General features: G+C 32.6%; 1 protein-coding gene across 1 annotated transcript in view; it reads left to right on the top strand.

Annotated features, from left to right (window-relative positions):
* The window catches only part of LOC118743127, a gene marked incomplete in the record, with an annotated part of 118,629 nt that overhangs the window by 15,648 nt on the left and 78,307 nt on the right, over window positions 1–24,674 (top strand).

The following is a 24,674-nucleotide window of genomic DNA, read 5'->3' on the forward strand; positions in this document are numbered from 1 at the left end:
AACTGAATTTCTCCGACAAATAGTTTATTAACTGCAAACAATTGAAAAAAGATACTTCTCCGTGAGTTCAAAATTTCGGGAATTTTTTCAAGATTTTCGAATAACATGACGAAATAAACAAATAGGTGTCTTCTTTTTTTCGATAAAGAATGTAAAAAAATATATTTCACCCACAAAAAAAACTATTGAGGTGTAAATACTGTATGGAATGACCCATATGCTGAAAGGTCTCACATTTGTTACTCATACGCCCCAACGTGTAGTTTTATTCAAACATTACAAATACACACATACATTCAAAAAATTCAAATTTGTAAAATTACCATTTCTTTTGCTGACCTATTTCTTCTTGAATAATAAATACCAAACTTCATGCCAGCAAATATATATGTATGTATGTATGTACGTTGTATTTGTAAGAGTTAATTTACGCAGTTAAAAATTATGAATGCGTATACGTTTACTGATTGACGCCTGTGTACCACATACGTAATAATACGCCGGCAATTTACATTGACGTCGTCGCCCACTATCTTGACCTTATTCACAAAACGGCACGTCTCAACTACAAACAAAAAACCAACTATTGCTTAAGAATCCAAAGCTAAATTTTTGTACATATTATGGCTTTGGTAAATTGTCAGACAAAATTTCAAAAAAAAAAAAAAAAATTATTGCTTGAGGACTGTGTAATTTTCTGATTTTAATATACTTTTCTGCCCAATTTGTATGTTTTGTTATTCTTTGATCCTTATCTACATTTTTTACATATTCGCCCATGTATCGTTTCTTCTTGTTTCATCTCTTTTTGTTCCATTTTAATTTAAATGTAAACCATTTGTGATTTTTATGTTAATAACCATGATACAAAAAAGAAGGTAGTTTCAATAAACAACTTTTGACGGATAATAAAATTTTTTGAAGTTTCATAAATTGTGAGTATTATCAACGGCCTTGTCACTTTGATAATATTAAAACAATAAGTCGGAGTATTTTCTTTCCCATATTTATACCAATGTAATAACATTTCAAATCAAAAACCATTATCAGTACTTGGTACTGTAAAGGAGACTTCATCGTTATGGTTCTTTTCATTTTGTAATAAAAACCACGCGCGAATTTTTCTGTTTTTTTTTTTAATGCAATCTTGCGATTTAAAAATCGAATTTTAAAGAATTTTCTTCCCAAATAAAACCTTTTTATATTTAGGTTCAAATTTGCTTTTAAATTTCTCATCAGATTTTGCAAAAAATTAGGCTTTTTAGCATCATTAAATTTCACAAATTTTTAATTTATGCAAAACACCTGAAGTCGGCTTGAACAGACCGCCCTCCGATAAACAACTAACAGATCGTCGTTTAAAGTATAAAACCGTGTATCAACAAAATGCACAACTGCGTATGTGAGGTTGCATAAATTATTTAGAAGAGAGTAAAAACACTCACATTTCAAAATGGTTCTCTTTTTTACAAAGAAATCGCATTTCAGGACGAATGGATAAGGCTTGAGCCAAGAGCTTGTGTGAGCAAATCCAATTTTTGGAAAAAAATGTCAGTTACGCGGTTTTGCAGTTATACTTTCTTCATGCGTTCTGAAACCTAGTCGTCAACCCCATTAGCGAAATCATTTAGCCGGCATAATTTTGGAGTTCATCATATTCCACATCTTTGAATGTACTGAAAAAATCTTCTGCTTAAAAAAATATATTTCTTCTAGTAATCAGGTAGCATGAATTTGATGAAATGTCATAATTTTATTAAAAGTCAAATGGTTAACAACAACAACGAATGTCATTAAATGAAACTACCTTCTTTTTTGTATCATGTTAATAACAATATGTTCTAAATATCTCTTTGTGAAATTAAGTAGGTTGGCAACGCTAACCAAATTCACGATACATACTTTTACCAACAACGATAATATACACTTAAGTAGTAAGAATATGCAATCGGGTAGAGTGCGTGCGATTGAGGGCATTTGGGTTATAACGGAAAAGTTGCAAATTTATATTTAAAGAGAAAAAACTTAATTATAAATTCAAAGAATTTTATTAAATTTTAATTTTCTTGCTGCCAGAGGGTTTAAAATGGCGAATTGAATTTTTTTGCGCGAAGTTTATAAAAAGTAGCTATTTTGAATAAAATTGATTATGTTTTTCCAGTCAATAAATATTGCATAATAAAAGCCAGTTGAAAATAATTGTGGGTTTCCCTAAAACCAAAATGTGTTAAAAAAATAAATTTCAGACAAATTAAAATTTTTCTCACTATATTTACTAAGGGATTGCCTAGAATTTAGACATGCATATTAACACTATCTAAGGCTTTTTCTGAAGAAAAATGGAACACGTCGGTAGGTGGATCTGGTTAAAAGCACACACCACTTTTTTTTTTTTGTGTGCTGGGGTAATCAATCTAAGCTCGTAGTGATAATAGTAGTTGTGTACCAGTTTATCGGCTCTACGCTTAATTCTTTTCGTAACAAACCACCATGATTGTGAACTGTTGCAAAAACTCTACAGAAACGATAGAGAGCAGGCGAGTCGTAAACGAGCTAGCTTACGAATTTATAACCAATAGAGGGCTAGTGTCAGGACATATAGACCTCGAATGATGTATGTAAGTAAGTATTTAATAGTGAGTAACGGATTTTAATATATACAAAAAATACAGAAAAGCGAAAAATTTATATATATAAAAGGACGCTTAAGAAATTGAAAATAAATTTTCTTCTACTTAACAAAATTTCTTAAATCAATTTGCAGCACTCAAAAAAAAAATATGCTCGTACATGTATTTAATCCTCCAAGAAAATTTACATCGAAAGCAAAGTAATTTTTCATGCAACAGAATTAATGAAAAAATTTCTTGTAATTTTTTTTTGAGAGCTGCAAACATCCTCTTAAGTTAGGAGTCAAATCAAGCAGCCCAAACGAGCAAAAGTTAACATGATGCAATGATCTGTTCGCTAAATACAGCAAATTTGCCACTTACTGATCATTAAAAATTAGAGTATTAAAGTTTTAAATTTGTAAAACAAGTTCATCAACAATAAAGCTTTCAAACAATCATCATCAGCTCGCTTAAGCTACTTCCTTGATGCATAAAATTCGAAACACGTAGCACTTAAAGTTAAAGACTTAAAGCAAAAATATATACGTAGAAACAGAAATTTATTTTCTTGTTTGCTGAAATGCGCTTTTAAAAGTATTATTATTCAAATACTTACATACATATTTGTTTTTTTTTTGCATTTGCCATATTTCGGCTGTTATATACCGACTTGCATTTATTTATATCTCGTAGTCAAACTAACATTATCACACTTTAATTTGGCATTTATTAGCATACGCGTATGCAAGCAGCCGAAAATTTTGCACACAATCGCTGTGAAATGAAATAGAAGAAAAAAAAAGGCGAGTGGAGAGAAGTGGAAGAAATAAAACAATCAAACAATTTTAAGCTTTAACATGTGTACGTGTAAGTGTGGTCATATATATGTATGTATGTAAGTATTTACATTCACAACGCCTGTCGCCATTTCACCTGTCAATAAATACTGTATTTAATATGTAAATATGTATATATTATCACCACAATCACCATCATCATCATCATCATCATCATCGTTATGATCGACACACACACACACACACGTACGCATGCAAGCAACCCGTCAAAGAGCTGGTTGGTGGTTGGTATGCATTTATGTATGTATGCTTATTATACGTGCTCTGCCTTAAGCGAAATGCTATGCTAAGTTATTTTTGTTGTGGAAGTTAATTGTGTGCGCGCCTGTGTTTATCAATTTTGATCGACGAGTGAAGATTGCTGCTGCTGATGCTCTGCGACTGCAGCTATCGCAGACAAGTGGTGCAGTGAGAAGCGCTAACAAGCATGTCTTACGTAATTTCACTTTGGTCACCAAACCTCGAAGCGTCGAAGCTTCAAAGCGTCTCTGTCTGCTTCTACTCTCATTTGTCGACTTATTTTATTGTCTGCTTCTTTCAATCACTTTACTACTCGGCCGGCCGATCATTCAATTTATGGCTGAAACATTTCTGCACGAATTCACTTTATCACTCAGCTCAACGTAAGCACTTCGCTCATTTAATTCCCTCTTTCACTCCCGAGCGGCTAGCTCTCTTACTACGAGTATTTATGTCGTTTTCCGCCTCATCAATTGCAGTGTTCCCCTCTCCACCACCCCTGCTTAGTTTCACAGTCCGCCTAGCACTCGCTTGTGGCTTTAATGGTTTTTTTTTATATAAAAAAATTTCGCACAAAAAAAAAATTAACATTATTTTAGTTGTGGCGTATTTATGGTTTTTGTGACAACTTTCTTTTTGCAACTCACTCATTTCTTACCAACTGATACTTAGTTTAGGTGCTTCGGAAATATGTATGTGTGTATGTATGCGATTTAATGATGACTTTCAATTTTTTCCTCATTTTTTCATTTCTCATTTGACCATTTCGTTACTTTTTTTTTATAGCCTATTTTTGTTCATTGTTTGCTTTAATTGCTTGCAATAAAATGTTAAGCCGATACAATTAATCTCTCTTAAATGGATTTGATCAGCGATGCGTAGCGAATAGTTTGAAATGACTTGGATGCTAGAAATTAATTCGGATGAAACTAAACGCAGGTGCGAGAAAATACATTTATATTTTTAGTTGAAAAAAGTATGGTTAGTTGCTCATATGTTGAGTTTGGCAAAAAAGTGAAATGTAAGCGTTTCCAAAAGGAAAGAAAAACTGAGATTACCGTCGATTTCTGAAAATTTTTTTCTTACGGTATCACTCAAGGCAATTAATCAGGAAATAGCATGAGAGCACAAACTACATTTACGTGGAGTGTCAAAAACTGTTCTGATTTTTTTCTTGTAAATCAAAGTGTGTCATGTGAAATACAAAATAATAAAATTAAAAAATTTTATTTCGAAAAAATAAAAATTGATGCAACTTTCTTTCATAGTAAATGGTTTTCGTTTCAGAAGCATTGATCCATAATTTTCAAGGCCCAGTAATCAGCGTTTCTGTTGCTGAGTTAGGTGAAAGTTCCAATAATTGCTTTTCCAACTCTTGTTTTTTAGAGGAAAGGTTTCACATGCAAAATTATTTTGACAATTTATTATTTTTGTGAGCATAAATTAAAAATATTTGACATTTTAGAGACAAAATTATTTGAGAAAAATCAGATCAGCTGCTCTACCGCCACTACCTGTTTAATATGCCTTGGTATCACCGTTTTTCTTCTATACAAAGTTACATGTTCTACAATTTTTTTTTTGTGGAAGATAATAATACTGTGGGGGGAAAAATATCAAAAAATACCCGCGAATTCTTAGACTCTTGAAAGTTGTACTTTATAAGACTTTAATGGCTACAAAACTGCATACATACTAACAAGTGTGTTGGATTTTCTCTACAAGGTTTGAAATTTGGATTTGTATATTGTTTAAGTATTACATATATCGACACCTTTCTGCAAAATTATCGTATGAGCCAGAAACCAAATTTTACAGGAGATCGTTTTATCCGCTTTTCAAAATTTTTTGAATTTTTTTAAATTATATTTTTTTACTACGCTCAAAATACTTTTGTACGGGAGAACACATTGTTTAAGAGCATCCTTTTAGAACCCGTAAAGACCATCCCCCTCCCTTAATTCCGAAATTCCAAATTTATATAAAAATATACCACCCTGAAATGCTACCTTAATAGGTTTGATGCCCTTCCCTCTAAATTTCTGGCTACGCCCATTTCTATGGAGTAAAATCCCCTTAGAGTTTTACTACCATGCATACATAGCAACATCGGCGCATAGTTTAGTGGAAGTTCAAAAATGGTTGTGTAATTAATTTTTTTTGTTGGAACAAATTTTCCCTAGACTTCTTGCAACCCATTACTCTTTCAACGAAGCATAAAATTGAAAATATAATAACCATAAAATGCAAACAAAAATCCGTCTACAATGCCTTTTTTGCTTAATTTGATATTAACACGCCCATTTTAGTGTGTTTTTACGTATTTATAGCCGCCTGTAATTGCAAATGTATTTTGCATCAGCCTTAAATAATCGCTCTAGAATGCGTCGCATCTAATTTAAATAAGTGCAAGTATATACTAAGACACCATTGCATGATGCATACATACTTTCATATGTACATATGTACATTATGTCACTCGATGTCAATTTTCAACTACGCCCCCGAGCACGAGCGGAAACTCTTTGCTTGGCTATTGTTTGTGTTATTTTTTTTTCTCATTACACTAAATACATTAGTACAAAGTTTTTCTCAGCACTTCCCTGTCTTTATCAGCTTCGCTAAATGCTCGCGTACCATTTGTCAGCGATTACAACACTTTTCAACCTTCTCTACATAGCTCCTTTACTGTTATTATGCTTGCTAGCGACGACTTTTCCACTTTTCCATAGCCATTGTGTCACCAACTACATGCAACTCCAGTTAAAGCAGTTGGTCTCAAACCGTTGTTTAACCATTACAAATAGCTATGCATTTATATGAGTGTGAATGTGTGTATTTCCCAGCTGACTGCTTTGTTTGCTATACGACGCACAGTGGTATAGCCCCATAAAATTTTTGGAAAATAATCCTAAATTTTCCGTGTTTAACATTTATGCACATAAATCAAGAAAAAAACGAAAAATTGATTTAATTGAAGCATGCCTCCCATATAAACCTAACCTTAACAATTGTTTAAAAATTTCATAAAAAGTGTACCGATAAATATGTGAGTCCGAAATTTTGTCTCTATCTTTGTAATAACATGGCATATGAGCTCAAAAAAAAAAAATGGGCGTAGTCGATTTATTTTAAAGCATACCTCCCATAAAAACCTAACCTCGAAAATGCCTAAAAACACACCAATGAATATATGACTCCGAAATTTTGTCCATATATTTTATATGTGAACCCTCAAAAATTGGGCGTAATCGGTTAATTTAGGAGCATACAACCGATAAAATCCCAACCTCAAAAACGCCTTAAAAAGGCTCTAAATTTGAAATTTTCCCCATATACGTATGTTTGTAATAATATTAGTAATAACTAAACATACCAAAAATGAGAGTAATCGGTTTATTTTAACGGTATGTGTTACAAACTTAAACCCAAAAACGTCTAAAAACTACCACGAAAGCCGTCATTACTATGTATAGTAATTTTTGTCAGAAAACGATAGAATATACTCCGGTCTGTCATTTTTTATAGTAAGAAGGCGAAGGAAAATGAAGGAAGGAATAGTTTTTGTCCATCAAAAGGTTTAAAGTTCGCATTTGTAAAGTGTCGTTTTGGTCTGCTCATAAATATTTATTAAAATATTTGGTCGATTGCCCTCATTTTTTCTCTATTTTGTCTACTAAGTGCTATATTTTTACATGAACCTACAATAATAACAAAAGGTATAAGAAAAACACATTGCTTAAGTCAAAAAAATCTCAATCAGTTTTAGTTGAATAAAAATCCTCTAAATTTTTTTTTGCTTTTACTTTATACACTGCTGGGACAAAATATTGGCTCAGCAAATTTTTTTCACGGCCCATTAAATTCTAGTAAAAAAAATGCAAGTTCGTAGTTAATAAAAAATCGCATTGATTTTTGAGAACTTTTTGTGGTGAATGTATTTTGCATTTACTCCACATAAAGTATTTTTGGAAAAAACAATTTTTGTATTTAAGAGACCGCGTGAAAAAATTGCCAAAAATCAACGGTAATTTTTAGCTACTCAAAACTGCACTTTAAATTGATTGCGCTACAAATCTGCATACTCAAAAAATTCTAAAAAATCTGATTAAAAAGTTGAAAATTTGTATGAAAATTTGCTGAATTTTTGCGAGTTTTTCACAAGGTTTAGGAATTACATTTTTATGTTTTTTGTTGTAGAATGAACCACATTTTTATATAAAATTGGCTGAAAAATATTAGAATAAAAATTGTTGCATATATTGTGAAAAATTTTGCTGTGCCAATACCACTGTGCGCCGTAAATACTTGCCTATGTATTCTTGTATTTCGATTCGCTTTGGTATTGCTTGCTTTCCTACTTTTTTCTTTGTATTTGATTTTGCTTGCCCTTTTTATTCCCATCGTAAACTGTTGCGCCTGAGAACTGTGTCTCGCTTTTGTCTGGAAAATCTTGCAGCCCTCCAGCTGTTGTCTGCGCTGTGCACAGTGATCTCTTCTATTTAGTTGTTGTCACAGTTGTTGTTGTTGTTGTTGTTGTTGTTGTTGTTGTGTCTTTTGTTATTTAAAGGAAAGCGGTGCGATTTAACGTCATCCAAACAACTGTTGATTGAGTAATTCCGTTGCGCCGGTTTCTTTGTTTTCGTTTTAAATTTGTTGTTCTTTGTTTTTGCTATTGTTCATCGTATTGAGCTTTAGTTTCAGTCTCGTTTTTCTCACACGTTTTGCATGCTGCACTTTTGTTTTTCTTTCCTTTCCTAAGCTTTTTCTCACCTATTTCACTTAAATGCTTGTTTTACTAGAGTTGAGTAGCCACTTTTATTTTTTTTATTTTTATTTTGTGCTTTTTGTAAACAAACGCAAATTGTATAAAGACAAGGCAAATATACATACTTTATCCGCCATATAAAAAAAAAAAAAATGGTCTGAATTATTTGTGCGCGAAAACATAAATTTGTCAAGCTCAACTCAATTCAATTGAAAGCACTCAAAAGTAAGCAAACTCGAGCGCCAGAAAATGGGTCAGCAGCTCAATGTTGCCTCATACAGCAACCGTCATGGCAAGAACAATAAGAATTTACATAATCCAGCATTTATGCACATACATCAATACATACATATATATGAACATAATATTCATGAGTGCACGCCTACCATCAACTTCCACTTTTCGCTTTTGTTTTGCCTCTACATAACTCTCCTGCAATCGGCTCCCACCTTACTAAGAGTCGATTTCATTGCGCCTACGGCCCGCAACGAAAGACTTAAGCGCCAAACTTTATTTTAGATTTTGTTTATCTTTAAATGTTTATTCTTTGTTTTTTTTTTGCAATAAAAGTCAATTACATATACTATGACATTTAAAATTTATGACTTTTGCTATAAAGTTTGCAATTTATGACAATTGTCTGTCGTTGCTGCTACCGTTGTTACACATAGCAGTCGCTTTTGTTGCTATTCTTTCTGCACTTACTGCCGCCGCTGCTGTTGCATTTAACGCGCGCCGCGGTGTGGCAACTATTAAGTTGATTGAATATTGTAAAGTTTGCAGTTGTTGTGCGCGCGCGACTTGATATGAAAAAAAAAATGAAAGTTGTTTTTTTTTGTCTTTGCAACGAAACGAATGTAAAACATACAAATTTGCAAAAGTGCAGCCAACTGCTGTTGAGTGTAAGTACACAGTGGTGGCGATTTTTTCCAAATTTTTTTGTCCAAAGATTAACAACTGAAATTTTTAAGTATTAAAACTTGGTCCGTAATCAAGAAAGTACTTTCAATGGTGTTTTCAGGTAAAATGGCATAAGCAATGTTCCAATATGGATATGTCAACCGAAATGCAATTTTAAATACCATTTCCACTTCAAATCGATTATTACCTCAAATTTTGATAGAACTAAATACGAGTATATGATGACCACTATCGCTGAGTGAGGGGCGTTCTCTGGTCCGGTAAGCATCTAAATTAGAACAAGTTTTTGCTAACGGCGGTTAATTCTATACAGGCAATGGAAAGCCTCCGAGTGTTTTTCTGCCATCAAAAAGCTGCTCATTAAATCAATTTGCAGTGCGTAATTTCCGCGATTTAGGGAATGAAAAATAATAGCGCCCATAATTTTTCCTCTAAAAGTTTTTTTTTTTTAGTGATATACTTCTAATAGATTGTGCAATTACGGTTTCAAAGGATATACGTGATTTCAGTGTATAATATTTTATATGGGCGTTCCCATGGGAAGGTCTTTAAAGTCAAAAACTAAAATTGATATATCTATGGCCAAATCTATAAAAACTGTTAACTGTTATTTGCAGATTATTTAGATAAAAATTAAAAAAATAACTCTTTATTTGGATTTATAACATAAAAATCAGAAATAATTGTTATTTAAGGAGTAAATAAATAAATGTCAAAAAATAATTGTTAAAGAGTGATTTTTATAATAAAAATTGTAACTGCATTAAACTCAAAGACAAGTTACGATGAAAGTATGCGATATCTCTTACTATATATCGTATATTTTTTGCGATGAACGGTCTGTGAACAAAAATCGGGACGTTTTTAAAGCATCGAAGCCGAACATACAATTTTGTTTTTTGAATGAAACGACATAACATCTTTTAATTCAGTGTTATTTAAAACAGAAAAGAGAAAAAAACTTGAAATGTGATCGCAAAAATGTATACACACAATATATACAGCTTTATATCCAATTTTGATGAAATTAGTATTATTATTTTTTATAATTTCCTTAAATTCATGTTTGATAAAAGGAAAACAACAAACTTAACAAATAATTATAAAAATCCTTTAAAAAATATAAATTAAAATTAAGCAAAACTCATAGACTGCAATATAGCGAGAGTACCTGTTCGAGAGAATAAAATACGGATAATAGAAAATAAGGTATCAAATTAAAGATACAATTCTGTAGAATTAAAGCCAAGTAATTTTTTTTGGTGTATAAGGACGATTTTTATCCCACAGTTACATGAGTATATTTATTACTTCGTCGCACGGTGCTCTACAAAGTATTTTATTTTGAATCATGGGAACTAATGAGAGTGGTAATATATATGTATGTATTGGAAAATAAAAGTAAATGTCATATAAATTAATTTATTTATGTAATATATATGTGTTGTAAGCACGGAGTAGCATCAACACTTTTTTTTCATACCGTAAGTACATATGTATATATGTATGCAGTATAAATATATATATACATATGTATGCACGTATGCATAGCTATTTTTTTAAGTACCTTAACTTTATGAGTTGCATCACGGATTTTTCCATAAGCTTTTCATCATATTCACGTCATTTATTTAAATCAAATTCATCGCGTCCTTATCCGCTGAGTAACGCTCAACTGCATAATGTTCATAACTATGCTTTTAATTTCCGCACTGCCCGTTGCATTGATTTTGATTGATTTAAAATTGCAGTCGTTATATTTTTTTGCAATTACCGGTATAAAAGTTGCACATTCATTTCATAGCTATTCATATGCATGGGAATTTTTCTCCTTACACCCAACCAGCTTTCAGCAAAATTGGTGAATTAAGAAAATTGTGAAGATTCATTGAAGGTTTACGAAAATTTATGTTGCATTGAGTTGAGTGGAAATTAATTGATACAGCGTTCGCAGCTGCAAGACTTTTTATGCTGTAATGTGCTTTGATCTGCATATACACATACACATATACATACACACGTGCATAGGAGCATAGTGGTGGGTGAAAACTGGCAAAGGCTAACAAATATTCAATTATTTATATAACAAGCAGATATGCAGCGGTGTTTATTTGCACATGTATGTAGGTACGCATATGAGCATATTTAAGCATGTAAATGTATGTGTATGCCCATTTGAACTTTTAGCGCTTTCATTGATTTTATGGCAACGCCAATATGCTACCAATATGTAGTTTCATAACTTCATTTGTTGTTGGGTCAAAATGTCAACGAGTAACGATTTATTTGCATAAAAGTAGAAAAAGCAGACATCAAATATTAAACTCCGTGGCTGAAGAAAATTTTTGTTTACATAAACAAGAAAATTTTGTGCTGCCTGGTTATGTATGGATGTATATTTTCTATATACACAGCTCGTGCTTGGCGACTATGCAAAAAACCCATACTTTTCTTTACATAAGCGCCGTTGATTGGCCAAAATTGCTGCTGTTGTTGTTTGTGCTTGTGACGGATTTTGATTTGCTAAACAATCTTCGATTTTATTATAATATTTTTCAGTCGCTAAGCCATTATAAATACATATTTTTTACATTAAATTTATGAAACTAAATACGCAAATAAACGATTTTTGTTCATTCCAGCGTTTTGGGATGCTGCTAAAGATGTTGCTGAAAGCATACATCGGTGTGACAAGGTGAATTTACACAACTCTTAAGTAAATATAAGTACTAAAATGTTTCATAACACTTTTTGCTAATGTTTGTTTTTCTGCGCTCGATTGCAAAAAAAGAGTTGCCCGTTTTTTTTTTTTTTATTTTATCTGTCGTGTAGCAGATATTTGTTTCTGGTTCCTAGCGAGCAGGTCGGAGAGGTTCATAAATTTAAGCTGTCTATACGAGATTTTAGTCGTACGATCAGAACAGAATCTTGCGACTCGTCGACAGTCACGACCTGTCTACTTGCTTAAGGGGTTCGGTACTTCTTCCACGTAGTTATTCCTTTTCTCTGCTATATACCCTTTCATTACTTGCCAGTTTGGCACAGTCCTTGATGCTATTTTTTACAAAATTAGACTTTTGATCACCGTCTTAATTGCCTAGAAGTTGGGCTTTCTATAAGCTACGATGCTTTCATTAAGCATCGGGCACTTTGAACAGGCCGCAGCTTGCACGCCTTCGTTCATTCTAGAACCAACAGTCCACCTGTCGATCTTTAGTGCGGCATCTATAAACCTTTCAAAGCTCAGGTTTGAAGTTACCTGTCAAAAATGTCGCTTTATTACTATGACCACATGCGTTGGACTTAAATTGCTCCACGGCAATAAGCTGCGCCACAATTGTGAACGCCAATTTTTCGGTCGATAGGTCTAAAACTGATATGTGTAGTACGCTGTTCGTAGGATCATCTATTTTTGTGAGATAACAACTGTGCACGTTTTCAAACTTGCACGTAAGTCTTTTTATCTAGATAAATCTACCGAAACAATACTCCATAGAGGACTCTTTGTTTTCACAATTTCCTTGAAGATCCAGTAAAATTTTTTTGGTGATAAGCGGTTAACAACCTTTCGAATGCATACAGTAGTAACATCTGCATTAACACTTATTACAACAATACAAGCCCAGTCATGGATTTGCCCATAAGAAAGTTTGACCGTTTGGCTTCATGTACCTAGGATCCCTGCATAAACGCCACCAATAATATTGGCCTGGATTTCACACAAAGTATAAATTTTATCAAAAAATGCTACTTTTGGCTCGGTAGGCGAATTAAAAAACAGAGCCTAGTCTCTCATCATTCCCGTACTTTTATACGGCGCTGAAATGGGGACAATGTCGAACAAATATGTGTGGGCTTGGGCTTGGCCATGTTGTACGCATGGATAACGGCGCTCCAGCTGCCTCATGTGAGAACAACGCATAAGCTTTTAAAAGTGCCAAGAATGTTTTTTTAAATTTTTAAATGACTTAAACTGGACAATTTGCAGTTTTTATATGACCAAAAAGTTATGAACGAAATTAAGATTTCCGAAAAGTTTCAGTTTTAAGATTACTAAAAATTTGTATTCGGCTTTTAAATGAACAAAAAATTATGTCCAGTTTTTTTTGTTAACTAAACAATTTTTTTCTGTACTTAGATAACAAAAATGTTATGTAAGGGTAACAAAAATTTATGTTCAGTTTTTAGATAACCAAAAATTTATGTTCAGTTTAAAAATGGCCAAAAATTTATGTCCAGTTTTTAAGTGAAGAAAAATTTATGGCCAGTTTTTAGATTTTCAGAAACTTATCTCGGGTTTATATTCCCAAGATTCCACGCTATGATAGAGCTATAAAAGCAAAAGTTCCAAAAAACTAACCCCAGCTTTACTTGTTCATTTCCGTGATAACCCCACCTAATGATCACTAAAAAATTCCTATTTTCATATTTCCCCCTAAGGCTTGGTCTTTAACGCGAAAAAGATATCCACATAGTGTCTTTACACATTTGACTGTGCATCACGAATATACAGTATGGCATCACTAGCGTATCAGATGGCTAACAGAAGTCAGCATTTGCGCAACGTAGTCTACTCACAAAGGCATTTTGTCAACGATTTACCAGACCAATTGGCTGCGGAGTTGCGAATGTGTATATGTAGTATTTAAATACATACATACAACCATACGTATTTTCGCAAAACGTTGTGAAAAACGCGGAAGCAAGTAACAGCTGTAACAACAACAAGGAAAAGCATTGGAAAACAAGTGAATTCATTCGCTTAGTGATGGCAACAGCTGATTTAACGCGTGGAATTAGAAACTAATATAGCGTAAATGGCTCTAATCTTTGCAGTTGCGCTTTTAGTTATTGTTATTGTTTTATCACTTCTACTCTTTTTTGCTGCTACTTTGTATGGCATTGTAAGTTCGCAGTGTAGTTGTCAAAGCAAAGCTTTTGGTGCTACTGCTTCTCGTTTTCTTGTCACATTTACGCTTTTGTGAGAGCAAAAGTGTTGCAAGCGGCATCAAGCGAAAGTTGCAACATTTGCCAAAACTGGGAAGGAGGTTGGCTGTGCATTAATGTGTGCTTGTAGATACGTATGTATATTAGGGTGCATCACTCTACATACAAAAAAGAATTGGAACTGTTTTTCCAATGGAAATATAAAACTTATTATAGTTTAATATTTCCGCCAAAATATTCCGGAAATATTTGTAGGTTTACGTGAGTTGGAAATCTTTGACAATACCTCGGAAAATCGAGTCTTTTATAAATGAAATGAGTTTTAAATATTTGTTTTTTCAAAAAATTAACTCAGAAGATTGAAGAGTTGAAGCTTAAAAGGTCTGCATTAAAGTGTATAAAAAAAATTATGTATGGAATCAAAATAATTAGATTTTTGGAGGTATTTTCAAATCGCTCTAGCTTCCGTAAATCTTAATATTTTGGCGGAATCCTTAAAATATAATAAATTATATAACACAGATGGAAAACGCACAACTTTTATTGATGATGCACCCTTATGTATGTACTTATATGTATATGTACATATTTCTAAATAAAATAGCACAACTGTTGTGGTGTCGCTATTTGCTATATTAGTTGCGGTTTTGGGCAACCAAGAAACAAGGCTACTCTGGGGAATAAACGCAACAGCAGACAATTATTTTTTAGAGGCGAACAAATATTTTTTCTGTATTCATTTATATGCAGAGACGTTGCATCGGTTATAAATTTTATATCTCTTCTCCACTATTAAAAAAATTTGCTTCGCATACCAGATTTTTCTTCGCCAAACTTTATTGCCGTTCAGAATGTGCTACTTGCCACCCCTTCTTTATTTTGTGGTGCCACTCCCACAAATACCAATAAAATGTCAAATCACTTGCCACACAGTCAAACAGCCAATATCATTTTTGAGGCACACAAAATAGCAATCATTGAAATAATTCATCTTAGCTGCTGCGACGATGCGTGGCACCCAGCACATCTGCTGTCATTTCGGTAATTTTTGCTTAATTTTGTGGCAGCTAAATATTATTACTAAGAAAAATCGTGACGACGCGACCCTATGCTCACAAATAAAACATTAAGTCTTAGACAAAGGTGATGGTAAGAAAAACTCTAGATAGTTGGCTGCTTGTAAGTCTGCCGCGAATTGGTCATTTTTTAGTGTATTTTTCTATAAATATTTGTCCTTTGAGCTTTGATAATTCATCTATATATTTGATAACATTGTAACAGGCCGATATCTGTATATTATAGATATTCAAGAAAAATTAATATTGCGTGTCTCTTTTAGACAAAAGAAGCCAAATCAACAATTTTTAGAATCTTTGTCTGCCTGTATGTTTGTACGCGCATCACTCCAAAACTAATGCATGAAATCGAATGCAGTTTTCACCGATGTACTGCATGAGGTCTATCTTAAAATATGGCCGTCAAAATAAAGACTAAACCCAGAAGAGAAAGCATAAAGCAGAAAACTTATTGTGGAAGGTTGCCACCTGTTTGAAAATTTTGATTTCATTTAATTAATAAGATAAAAAATAAATATTGCAATAGGGGTATCAAACTAAAGACGGTTAGGAATGTTTACTGCCGAAAATATTTTTGAGGGAGGTTGCCACCTGTTTGAAAAATTTTATTCATTTAAATTGTTAAAATACAATGCTGGTGTTTAACTAAGGAGATTGCTGAAAGTCGAACATATATTTGAAGAGGGTTGCCACCTAATTCAAATTTTAATTCAGTTAGGGCATACATTTAGGAGGGATTGTTTTCGTAGCAGCATACGAATTCCCCAGAGAGATTTTGGGCCAGATATAAATCTGGGTCCTTCCGGTTAAGCAGATCCGACTGTTGTGGGCATGTATAGCATTTGTATTAGTGTCAATTTTGAATTGATTTTTTTCCGCCTAATTTGAGTAATTTTTTGCCCTTCAGCTTGAAAATACCTTTCTACACTTTAAAAAATCTGTTTAAAAATGCGACTATAAATCGAGTATATTTTTGTTTATTTTTAAATTTTTTTGGTAAATTTACACGATCAATATGCATTCTTCCCGTTTACATATTTTCGTGTGTTTAAATCCTTTTTGTTAGCGGCTTTACACCTACCTTTTAGGTAGGAAATGTACACAATTTTTTATTAGAGTGTAATTATATATAATTCTTTATACGTTCGAAGTATAGTTTAGCTGTAAAAGGGGTGTAAAGAAAGTATGTTTTCATATTTATATATAAGAGATCTTAAGTTGAAATGTCACTGTCACATACTTATATATGTGCCATTGACCATTTTCTTTGCTTCTCACTTCTGCCTGAACTTTCAATTTCACTTTCACGTTTGCACTATAACATATCTAAAAAAAACTATGTACAAACAATACAGTTTTAAAACCAATGAACCATAAAATATCTGCGCCATGATAAAAATGACAATTGTCACACCCCTTGCTGCCCCAGCCAACCGCTGCCTCAACCAACTAAATATTTCGCTAGTTGCTTCGCATACGTCACATTAAATTTCTAAGCGGCTGTTGCACTTTACATTTCAACATTTTCGCGCACTTTCATATACATATACATACATACATATGAATGTACAATGTACCACGAGTGGCAGTAAACAATAATAAATAATAACTTACTAATTGTGAGAAAAACTGGCATTTGAGTGCAACAACATTTGAGATTTTATGCGTTGCATGTGCCACATATCCATACATAAATACATACATATATGTGACCACCCATTATCAACACTGCCAACAATCCCTAGTTATGAGATGCTATATTAAGGATAAAAGGATAAAAGAGTGCCAAATAGAAAAATAAAAGCGCCAAATAAGGTTCAATTTCTGAAAAGCAGTACACACGAAGGATTTCACAAAAATATATTGAAATATACCTCTTTTTCAAAAAAGCCAAGCAAAATAAAAATAAAAAATAAGCGCCTTTTGAAGTAAAATATAGCCAAACACGGCACGGTCTGAGCCATGTTGGCAGGTCTGCTTACGATGCACAAAAAACTATGTTCGTGTCACAATTTACCACACATCGAATACAGACTACTGGCTGCAGCAGCGAACAGACAAAATTTCATGCAATCTTCAATTAATTTATGCAAGCGGCTTCATACTCGTACATACCAACATACATATAACAACTATGCTGTAGCTGTAAACAATCACACACCTGTACGTTCACCTCGTAAATGGTGTCAATTACAGCGCTTTAAGCGTTTTCACATACACTTACATATGTATGTATATTGGTATATACAGAAGAGTTCCATTCGCGCAAAAATACTTAAGAGTAAATAAACCAACAGACATTTGTAATAAATATTTGTAATTAATTGCTTTTGATTAGATATTAATGACCGCCGCTCATCGTTAATGGAAGCTCAAAATTCGTCAATTTAATTTGAAGCTTTTAAGTGCTGATGCAATAGGTGAATTCGAAGCTTGTGTCGGTAGCAACAGCAAAACTGTAGAATAATGATTTTAAAAATTAGCGTTTTTGTTTTTTTATGCATTTTATTGTCATTGCTTAACCGTTATAATCGGAAATTTTTATTACGAGCTACATATATAATTTCAATCAATATTGCTTGAACTGGTTACTTTATTTAAATTTTTTTAATTTTATATGGAAATTTACAGAAAATAAAAAAATCATTTTCATTTTTAATTGCTTGTGAGACCCGCTGGTAAGCGTTAAAAATCGCATTAATGTATTCTTCTAGTATTTTAATATTTGTAATATAAAAATTGTGTAACTCTTCGAAGGAAAAAATCGTTCAGTCTACATAAATTGCAATGGTAATTTAGATTAAATGCTTGCTTTACCTCAACACCTGGATGGGTATAAGCTATAGATGTATCTGGTAGGTGGCGCCGAAGTTGCAATACATAATAACATGTAGCATAGATTAAAAACATTAAAGTTAATTAACTTTTTTATTAAATAAAATAAAATAAATATCTTTCTTCTTAAAACAATAAAAACTTACACAAAAAAGAAAATTTAATTAAAAAATGAAAAATAATTGAAATGAAAATAAGGAAAAAATAAACATAATTTTAAAGCTAAAAAAACTTAAACAAAATATATTTTTCTTTTTAATACAATAAAATCTAAAATTAAAATCAAATAAAGTTAAAAAAATAAATAATACATAAAGAACAAAGCGTACTAAAAAATTAAATGGAATTAAAAGAAAATATTTTAATTTTTAAATCAAAACAAAACCTAAAAATCAAAAGAAAATTAAATTCAAGATAAATAAAAAATTAAGTAAAGAAAACTTAAAGTAAGATGCTAAAAATTATATGAAATAAAAACACAATTGGTTTTCTTTTCAAACCAAGAAAATCTAAAACCCAAAAGGATATTCATCTTTAATTAAAAAATGAATGAAATTAAAATATATATACTTTCTTCTGCAAAACAATAAAATCTAAAAATTTGAAGATAATTAAATTATAAAAAGGAAAAATTTAGTCAAACAAGTAATTTTAAGCAAAAACCAAAACCGATTTCAATTCTCATATAAAAATTTAAGATGATCGGATCTAAACCAAATTAGTATAGCACCACCTTTAAGGTGCCTCCGTTTTTTAGAAAAAAAAGAATTATAGAAATCGGTTAACGTGGTATGCGCTAACATACATAAAAAAAATAAAAAAATAAAAAATTAAAATAATATTCCGACGAATTGATAACCTTCTACTTTTTTTGGAGTCGGTTAGAAAGAAGAAAATAGTACTTAAAATTTGAATGGAATTAAAAAAAATTCAGAAAAAAAAATTAAGACCCTAAAAATTTAATTAAATGTAAATATAGTATATATTTTTAGTTTAAAAAAATAAAAACAAAATGTACACCAGTGCTTTGCTCCCCATAACGACTGTTGGAGAGATGCGAGCTAAATGATATACAAGTGGTTTCTCTCAAAAGAGCTTTCAGTACTAATAGTGAGTGAGGGAGCTTTTTTCTAAAACTTTTGTAATAGAATAATAAAAGTCTTTCGCACTGTTATGTCTGTCACCTGTCTTCCGAAAGAATTTTTACTTTTTTAGTCAGAACTGCCCTGTTCATAAAGGTTTGATTATTTTTTTAATTGGTGGCCAGATTTTCTTCAATATACCCTCGTGGTCAGCTGATTAAGTTAAGTGACATTTTGACCAGTTTTGCCTATTTTCCTTCTGCCTGTTTAAAGTTTATATTTTTTTTATAAAAGACTAGCACCTTACATAACCAGGACGACATAAAGCCACATTTCAAACTTCCTACAAAAACTATAAAAATTCAACAAACTATAACAATTACACCCAACAATTGTAAACTTTTTATTAAGAGGTTTTCTTTTAATTTTAGGTATGCAGTTTTATAGCTTATTAAATTTTAATGGGGTAAAATGCAAATTTCAAGACGCTGGGGAATCGCTGATTAGATTTCTTTTCAATTGTCCGAAACTCTTCGTTTTCTTAAATCTTTTTTCATATTTCAAAAAAGGGGAAAAGTCACCATATACCACATCTTACGATTATATATATAAAGCAAAAAATTTCGTAATGTCATCACAAGTTGATAATTAAAATTGTAAATAGAGTGAAAATAATATCGATAAAAAAAATTTATATATAGATAAAAATATCGATAATATCTACACAAAATATCGTATATATCGATTTTAAAAAAGCCGATATTGGTGTACGTCGGGATTTACATCGATGATGATCCGATTAATTATCGATATTTTTATAATAATTTTCCGTTATGTAGATTTTATATCGTCCTTTGGTTGCCTTGCGTAGTTTGGAATAAAAATCAATACTTAATTCGCATTCATTTTTCTCGGCAAAAATCTTACGCTTGCTTACAATCTTATATCTACGGACATATTTACATATGTACATATATGTACATTCTTAAGCACTTCGAAACACAAAGCCAATCAAATTAATTAGTCTGCTCGCCATTTACATAATCTCTACCAAACTCTCCCTTTTATTATATTTTTAGCCAGTTCTTACTTGTATTGCCTTTTTTAATCGTGTCTCTTTAATGCACCATAAGCTGATTATTTCACCAACTCAGATGCATACATATGTATGTATGTATGTAAAAACAACAAAAGAAATGTGAAAAGTCGAATCAGATATGCATATAAACACGTTTGCACAGCATCACGCTTCTGCTAGGTGACATTCTCCGTTGTCCGCTCATTTCATGCCACCACCCGCCACCTCCACCGCCGCCGCTGCACCCACTTTGTTTTACTTAATCCAAATAGGAACATGTTTGTGAAACTCGTTGTGGTAGCGGATACTTATTTGTACGATATTAATGATGCAGAAACATTACCTAGTCTTTACAGTTATGCATCTACTGATACTAAATTTAGTATGTAGACAAATGTACGTATGTATGTAGGTTAAAAAGTGAGTGAGTGCGACTGCATTTGTAAAAGGAGAGATGTCTATGTTTTTTTTTTTGCAAAATTGCAAAACATGTACATACATATATAGCATGCTCAGAGTTAACAAATTGTCAACCGAGTTCGAAAATGAAGTGATTTGTATTCGATGACTTGCATCTACATATAATAAAATACATGAGATATGACTTCTACATAAAGAATAATATTTATTACATTTCAACTTTAAATGTGATTTTTGGTCAAATGCTTTTGTCAACCTTTCAACTGCCGAGAATGTGCCGCATAGACTGCATGTGAAGCCAGCAGTATACAGGGAGAGGAGAGTGTTATTAAAGTGGTATTTTCTATAAATATGCATACTTACAAGTTTAATTTTTTAAAGCGGTACGATCAAAGTGGTAGTTATTAATTCATCTTAGTCCCTCTTTCTAAAGTTGACGATTCATGCTAGACATTTTTGAACGTTGGGCCCTTAATTAGGTTTCGTCGTGATAACTCATAGAATGATGTCTTTACCAATAAAACCCTTTTCGGAAACTACACATAGGCTTAGCTAATTTGGTGACATTGAGACAATTTTAGACAGGATAGTTGAGTTGGCGCGCATAATTTCAAAAACAAAAGGCTACACAAAATGGCAGGTGGATATGGGAACTGGGATTATGGATGTCTGCATTGACACTGACGCATTTTGTACTCCTTTGTGTGGCCAATTTGAACGCAGAAAAGCTAACCTCATAACTAACTCTATAATTATAAAAAATATCGACCCACTTTTTCCCTCAACTTATGAACAATTTTTATATTACTGAACGATTCGGAGTATTTTTATTGTTATTATGACTCAAAACCAAATAGTATTAAAAGGGCAGGCATTTTCTCTGCTTATCTGATGCTTATATTATTACTGGATTCTTTGGATGATTACCCGGTGTAATTATTAGATTTCACGATGTTTATAAAATCATTCTGACCAAAAAGAAAAACAATGTTGTTTCTGGCAGATATTATAGCCATAAGCTCGCCTAGTAGCAAATGTAGAGATTAAGCCGCGGTTCTATCTCTTTTAAAAAATTCCTAAATTTCACAAAAAAAAGTTTCAAAAATTCCGTCAAATCCACAAAAAATCCCGCAAAGTCTCAGATTTTTTTTTTACTTTACCTTTCTTGATTAAATCAGCCCTACTTAAAATCCGAACAATAAATTTGTAAATTAATTTATCCTAAATTCCATAGTTGGAGTAAGTACTTTCCTAAGAGGCTCTAAACAATACAAACAAAATACAACTGGGCTGACATTCTGAAGTAATCTTGAGTTGCTGTTCACATGCAATAGAAATCTTGCTAATTGATTTCGGTGCGCTAAAAGCTTCGATGCATATTTCGCCTTCCGAACCTCTATGTCAGTTCGTTATGCCAGATCGGATTTAGAACTGTGTTCTATATACATAAGTAATCACTTTATACGCGGGAGTAATCGAGAGTTAATAAGCCCATATAGAGAATTGGCCTTCAACTTAAGATGAGTTTATTTTGCCCCTTTGTGCTTTCGTCTGCTAATTCAACTGTCAAGGTAGACCCCTAGGTAAGTGATAGCTTTGCTTTGTGATAGTTGTACGTTGTTCAACGACATGGTTGGACAGTAGCTCTTGTTCAAGTTAAATGTAACTTGCTTACGCTTTCGCTCGTTATGATTACCTAGGAATGCAGTTGCTTGCAGGTAATATACAAAACACCAGTGAACCCGCATGACGTTAAAATGCCAAAATTTAACTGAAAGTTTTAAAGAGGTGGCACCCCTATTCAAAACCCTTATATAAATATTCCAAATATTTCATCTAAATCCGTCCAGCCGTTTCTGACTGAAAAGAGGTATCGCATGATGTCGGTTTTCCATTTCACCAAATTTCACATCGCCCTGTACCGCTAAAGAACGTCCAAATGCACCTGGATAAAAAATGCCTTCGTTTATTATAACTACATGTAGATAACAGGCAGAGTTTCGAAAAGTCCCGAAAAAATTTAGAAAGTAAAAGGCGAAGAATTTAGAATAAATCGTTAAAGGTTTTAAAATGTCCCGAAAAGCTAGAACGCATTTCATTTTTTTACACTGGCCAACAAGGACATCTGATCTCGCGATGTTTCTTTTTTGACTTCGGTGTATCAACATCAATTTTGGAAGCAATCACATTTTTTCCTACTTTTAATGAGATATTATCCAAGCGACATTGTTTAAAAAGTAATAAAAAAAGGTAATAAAAGTAGATGTAAATTATTTTAATGCGAATTGGAATGTTACTTAGAAGCTCATTGCAAAACCCCCATCCAATATTAGAAAAAAAACAAGAAACGAAGAGCTGCATACAGAAACACCTATTTATAAGCGCAATAAGTGCCGAGCCATGGTAAGAATAGTACTTGGATATAAAGTTTTCAGCAAATGAAAACTAAAATTTGCATAAAAGTAAAAACGAAGAACCACAATGGTGTTAAAGACAACATCAATGCAACACATATACATACATACAATAATAAATATGTGGTAAATGTCATTGATGGAACCGCTCAACGAGCGCCAAATGAATTTCTAAACATTAGAAACCAACACGCAGTTGAAGAACTAATGGCCACAATGAAAAACTAATGTAAATTCGTAGATACTAAAAGTTTTAATAGCAAATGAGTATGTACGAGTATACATATACATACATATGTAGTTACTACATTAAAAAAGAACATACACACATACATACTTGCCATTGTTGAGGGCAACGGAAGTGCGGCTAAGACGCTCGAGAGGGCAAGAAAGCGGTAAAAAATTACAAACCGAAAAAAATTTTAAACGCAAAAAAAGAAGAAGAAGAAGCAGCGCTGGAATAGAAGGTCAGCAGGTTCAGGCGTTCAAGCAGAAAAAAAAAGAATGAAAAACGAAATCGAAATTTATAATACGGGCACTAAGCGGGCCCAAAGTGCTGAAGGCACTAAAACGCTATATCAAACAACAACAAAACAGCAAGAAGTCACAGCAACAACAACAACTAAAAGTGACTACTAAAAACCAGCGATATACAAGAAGTGTACATACGAGCAACACAAACGCGCATGCGCACGCAAAAAAACGCTTATATTTTTATAGTACAAGTTTTACTGTTGCTTTCAACGCGCGGCAAATGTTTTGAGGGGAAAAAATTACAAACAAAAAAAATGCCAAACGAAAATGAAAACAGGCAGAAACCTGCTGCTGCTTTTACAATAAACAGCAAAAAAATAATAAGAACAACAAATGGCATACAGAATCACAACAACAATAAAAAAAGCGTAAGAAAAAAACCCAAACGAAAACAAGAAGCATTCGAGAGACGAAAAGCGGCCATAACAAGAAAAACGGCATATTTCCATAGAAGGCTGTTGGAAGGCGGCTGCAGCTCGCAACGCAGCATAGCTGACAATCAGCGCGCCGCGTCTTAGCTTGGCTTATTTAGCTTAGCTACACTTGCCTAGCAAACTCAGCGCTTTGATGGTTCTTCTTCAGTTCATAAAAATCAAAAGTGGTTTTGTTTTCGATTTCAAGTTTCGCTTATAAATAGCTACATAAGATGAAGAAGAAAAAGAAGAGGAAAACACAACTAACACAAATATTTAGTTGTAGATGACATGATTATTGTATTTGTTTTTTTATATTTTTATTATTTATGCTCTGCTGATGGGTATGTTGTTTTTGGTGACTAGTGCTAAAGCGAGCAACAACACTTGTTCGGTTGCGTTGCGCTCAACATTTTTTTCTAATGAATGTGGAATTTAAAACAAGTTTACAGGCATGGTTTATAAGAAAAATTAAGT

Source organism: Rhagoletis pomonella, unplaced genomic scaffold, assembly GCF_013731165.1.
Source record: "Rhagoletis pomonella isolate Grant_MI unplaced genomic scaffold, Rhpom_1.0 Rhpom_scaffold_00007, whole genome shotgun sequence".
NCBI lineage: Eukaryota > Metazoa > Arthropoda > Insecta > Diptera > Tephritidae > Rhagoletis > Rhagoletis pomonella.